General features: G+C 38.0%; 1 long non-coding RNA gene across 1 annotated transcript; it reads left to right on the top strand.

The window, feature by feature from the left end:
- Nucleotides 1–1,446: 1,446 nt before the first annotated feature.
- Nucleotides 1,447–4,466, top strand: LOC132623941 (uncharacterized). Its single transcript, XR_009576484.1, has 3 exons — nt 1,447–1,690; nt 3,116–3,171; nt 4,152–4,466. It is a non-coding gene; the product is annotated as an uncharacterized LOC132623941 (long non-coding RNA).
- The last annotated feature ends 1,072 nt before the right edge of the window (nt 4,467–5,538 follow it).

Here is a 5,538-nt window from a genome sequence, read left to right on the forward strand (position 1 = left end):
CTGGCCGTGAGCTCCTTGCTTGGCCATAGCCATGGTCGTGGCCTTCAAAGGGAATTGTTACCATAGCCATGGAGCCATGGCTAGGAGTTCTTTTTTTTCTTCCATGAAATTATGTACTTGGTAATGAATTAAAAGTCATCAACTTTAGGATTTATATGCTTCCTATAAAGTGGACATGTGTCCACACTTGTGACATGTGTCCACTTTTTGACATGTGTCCACTTTTGTGACATGTGTCCACTTTTTATTTAATCGCCAATCGAATTCCGCCATGTGTCGTGGGGCCCACTTAGCGGTCTAATTAGCTTAATTAATCATTAATCCCCACTTAGTAATATACTCATAATTAATTATTTCCTAATCTCTAGTAATATTTTTATACCAAGTAAAATTTATAAACAATTTTTGTGATAATCAAAGTTGAAAATTAAAAGCTCTTATTTCATGTCCGAAAATAATTCCGCCTTTAAATTGAGTCGATTTGCTTGCGGATAATTTGTCGTATAAATGTACGGGGTATAACAGGTTCCTCGTGCGAGGACTGGAGGATTGATTATAACGGAAGGTAATAAGGTAAATTGAGAAGGAATGAATAAAAAGGAATTATTAAGACGGAAACAATAAAGTCGACGCCAAGGATAAGGCTTGAAATTGACTATAAGCAAAGGGATGAGAGTAGAAACACTTGGTCTAAGGTAAGCTCACATGACTACAGTACTTTTATACCTTAGGGAAATCTGCTATGGACCATGATAGACTGGCATTGTAGCACAAAGACTAAAGCCCAAGAGTGGTGTCCAGGAGTTCATGTACCCTGTACATCCTCATGACTAGCTTCATGACTGGATGGTTAAGAGGGGTACACAAATTAAACGATTAAAGAAGGTGGCTATTGCTAGGAAGGGGTTCTAAGCTTTACAAGGAGAGGAAAGAATCCACTACCATCTAACGACTTGGGGCACAATAACTATTCAGGAGGAGCATGAGTATGGTACAGTATACCAAGTGAATTGGAAAAAGGATCGGATGAATTTGAGATTAGAAATAGGGACATAGAGCGGAATATAAATAGATAATGGTATAAGTACGTCCTTAAGGGGGGAAGTTGTTATATTCCGTATTTTTATACGTCGAGTTATTCGCAAGAGAATCGACTCAAGTTAAAGACGGGATCATTTTCGGGCACGAAACAGAAATTTTTTAATTTCCGGTCTCTATTAGAAAATGAATTGTTTATGAATTTTACTTAGTGTAAAAATATTAATGGAAAGTTGGGATTAATTTACCATGATTAGATTATTAAGTGGGGGTTAAAATTTAATTTTTTCACTAAACAAGTCATTAGTGCACAAAGTGGGCCCCACCAAGACATGTGGCCAAATTTAATTGGCTCAAGCCTTGGGTGGGCCACGTGTCCAGCCCATGAGCTGCATCTAAATGGGAAAATAATGACTCACAAGTCCACCCAAAGCCTCATTTCATCTTCCACAACAAGCTAGAGAGAGAGAGAGAAGACACAAGCCATGGCATTCGGCCATGGCTAGCAAAATTGGAGCTCGAATTTCTTGATCAAAAAAATCAGATTTTCAAAGTATTCCAACCAGTTAGGAAGGCTATAATAACGTGGATTAGTCATTTGGAGCAACAAGAACAAGTATTATTTCATTTCACAACTTCTAGCCAAATTAAGGTAAGATTTCGTTTTCTTTTGTTATAAGATTGGAGTTAATGATGTTGTAATGGATCTATTAAGTTGTATTATGTGAAGTTGGAAGTAAGAATTTTTTTTGATTAAAGTTGGCATTAAAAATGGGCAGATTTGGAGTTGTTTTAATTGGGTTGAGTTTGATTAGTGTTGTCACTATTATGGTATGATATTTGTAGATAATTGTTTATATTGAAGGGATGGAAATATGGTTATTGACATGTATAGGGGCTGTTGTCAATGGTAAAAATTATACTTGATTCCATGTGTTTGTGATTTTGTGGAATAAAGGTAGAAAATCGTATTTCGATGTTGTAGTGTTGATGGACTGTTTTGGGTTTCCTATTGAAACAAAATTGAAGTAATTCTTGTACAATGGATAGTTGTTGTTATTAATGTTATGGATTATGTGTAAAAGGTGAAAGGAAAGTTTAAATCATGTTAGAACTTGTTGTGAAATTAGAGCAGTTTCCTTGCATATAATTGTTGATGTTGTTGTTGTTGTGGGCTGTTTTGATAAGGTTTTTGGTGGAAAATCTCATGTGATTATATGGTTATTTGAGATTTGTCATTGTTATGGTTAAATTGTAGTTAGGGGCTGTTCTTGAGGAATTGGAGAACTAAGGATAGTTAAGAATTGTATTGTGACGTTATAATGGATGGGGCTGTTTTAGAACTTGTTGTAATGTTACGATAGTTTTCTTGCATATAGAGGTTGATGTTGTTGCTATGTTGTTGCTGATGTGAATCACCAAACTTGGAGGAAAGAAGCGTATAAAATATCGTATGCGAAGTGTGTCGATCTGCTTGGTATATTCTTAGATGTTCGTGAGATTATCGGTCATTGTTATGTGGTAACTAAGGGCTGTTTTGTAATGAATTTCGTGGCTGTTTTGTGATGAATTTCATGGCTGTTTTGTGATGAATTTTGTGGCTGTTTTGGGGCTGCTTGTTATAAATTTCGTGGCTGTTTTGTAGTGACATTTTGGGGGCTGTTTGTTGTAATTTTCGTGGCTGCTCTTGTTGAGTCGAAATGCAGGGATTATAGTTATGATTATGTACAATATATGTAGTATATTTGCTGGAGTATGGGCTGTTCTTGATGGCTGGTCTAACATTGTTAAGGGGGCTGGATAAACATAAGAAATTAGTGTATTAATCACTTTGTTGTTGTGGTTGTTGTACTCCATGGATGTAAAGAGAAAGAATGATAGCAATGGTGTATGTAGTGCATATGAGGCTGATTTTGTTATGTCCTTGAGTTGTGTCTTGTTATTGATGTTGTTGACCTCGTATGTGAGTTGTGGATGTATGCAAGTAGTGGAAGTGCTGCCCACTTGTTTTTATACAAGAACGAGTTATCGTTTACTAGCAACCACCAATTTGACGGACATGCTACCATTGTTATAGGTTGAAGTGCCAATCGAGACGAGTTTAAATTATTGAATTGGTACAGACGACAAACGGTATGTAAAGCCTACCTTTTTTTCTTTTGGCATGACCTTTATGAAATGAACAAATAACGTATATGTATGCTTCTAAAGAAAATCCTATTCTTAGGGCCACTAGGATGGCTAATATGTTTGACTTCCTTAAGCTATTCCATGTGGCTTGATACGTATTTATGATGTTCGAAGATTCTAGTTGTTATGTTTCCGAATGTTGTTCGAAAGAGAATCGATATGACTAAAGTCTTTTATGAATATTTTGATACGTAGATATGGTCCTAAAGTCTCTATTTGATTTGACCCATAATGTTATTTGAAAGTTCCCCTAATATGAAGGTCACTCGAATTTCCGAAAAGAGCTTCTGAAATGCCTTTAGAAAGTTCTGTACTTCAAAAGTTTGTAACTTCCGTATACTAACTCCGATTGACCCGAAACTGATTTCTGAGCCTTCGGATGCCGTAAATATATTTGTTTATTGAGTTTTGAAATTTATTTATTTATATGCATATGGTTTCCGCACTACTCTGCTCGTGCCTACTACTATGATATCGCTCGCCGGATCCCGGGCCGGTTTTGTGATCGTGCGCACTATGTATATTCGGCAGTATGATGTGTTGCGGTTCCCGAGACCTCGCCATAGGGCCGGGTACCGCTTATATACGGCGGTATGATGTGATATGGCATATGATATGTTCTGATGTTTTGATATGATGTGATGATATGATATGTTCGGGGATTGTACGGAGATTTGAAACCTTCTGGAGTATGATGTGTTGTGGCGCCAGTGTCGGAGTGGCGACCACGTTCCTGAGCCTTGTGCATGATTTTATTTGCATTATTTATGTTTTTAAAACAGGTTTGATATACTGATTTTGTAACCTCTTTCCATACTCCCTATTTCAGTTCTGATTTGGTTTACTGTACTTCATGCTTTACATACTCAGTACATATTTCGTACTGACCCCCTTTCTTCGGGGGCTGCGTTTCATGCCCGCAGGTACAGACGTTTTTTTCTGGTGACTCGCCCATGTAGGATACATTTTGCTACTTTGGAGTGCTCCTTTGACTCGGAGCCCATACTTTTGGTAAAGACCTTTCATTGTATATGTCTCTGTATATGTATGTATGACTATCTGGGGTACGGCGGGGCCCTGTCCCGTCATATGTTCTGTTATGGTTTGTAGAGGCCTGTAGTCATATATGTGGGTCATGGGTCATGTTTGTTCGATTATGTTTGTGATTTGTGCCTTAAGCGGTCCCGTTTGCTATTATGGCCAAAACGGCCCATATGTTTGTATATGTATGTGTATCCGGGCGATGTGTATTCCGCCAGCCTATCGGTTTTCGGTATGATATTTCTGTACGGGTGACCGCTTAAGATGATATCTGTTTTCAGTATCTGTTTAAAATGACGTATGATAAGTTTGAATAAACCTTTGATATGTCGATCTGGTACGTAAGTTCGTTTGGGTGTCCAAATAGGACACCAGTCGCGGCCCACGGGGCTGGGTCGTGACAGAAGTGGTATCAGAGCGGTTTGTCCTCGGAATGTCTACAGGCCATGTCTAGTAGAGTCTTGTTTATCGGTGTGTTGTGCACCACATCTATAAACAGGAAGCTACAGGACATTTAGGATGTTACCTTTCTTTCATATCTAAGATCGTGCGATAGAGCCCAGCCATAGGAAATGAAATTCCTTATACTAACCCTCGATTTCAGCTGAAGAACGGCATCGCCCGACGAAAATGACTGATGATATTGAAAGTTACAAAGTACACAGGTAAGCAATGGTATGAAAGACGCATGTCGAATAAGATAAGAATATTGAAGTATGATTGAAATGTAAAGTTGAGGAATGAAAGGAAAGGTAGATAGGAAGGTATAACAGGACAGATCGTTAAGGATCAGGTACGTCTCGGGGTGTGATATGTGAGGTAAGTTTCGACATCTTTATACTTTTACTTGAAATTGGGATCCCTGTGCGGCTATGATACGATATAATGTATACATATATATGTTGGCCCTGTGAGGCTTTGTTGGTATTTCCTGTGTGCAGGTTTTGGGATAGTAAGAAATACAGAGGAAACTCTGCCAAAATTTTCCTAGAAATAAAAGGAGGGTGAGATATGAAAAGCAGAATGAACCAAGAGAAGGAAAGACTACGACTAAGATTGAATATATTTTATACAAGTTGTACAAGAATATTGGTATGCTAAGAAAGAGACTACATGTGATAGCAATAAAAGAGATTCCCCCAAAATTTTTGTAAGACCCTATGCGACTCGTTTAATATTCGAAGACGAATGTTCTAAAGGGGGGGAGGATGTTATATCCCGTATTTTTATACGTCGCGTTATTCGCAAGAGAATCGACTCAAGTTAAAG

Source organism: Lycium barbarum, chromosome 12 (genome assembly GCF_019175385.1).
Source record: "Lycium barbarum isolate Lr01 chromosome 12, ASM1917538v2, whole genome shotgun sequence".
NCBI lineage: Eukaryota > Viridiplantae > Streptophyta > Magnoliopsida > Solanales > Solanaceae > Lycium > Lycium barbarum.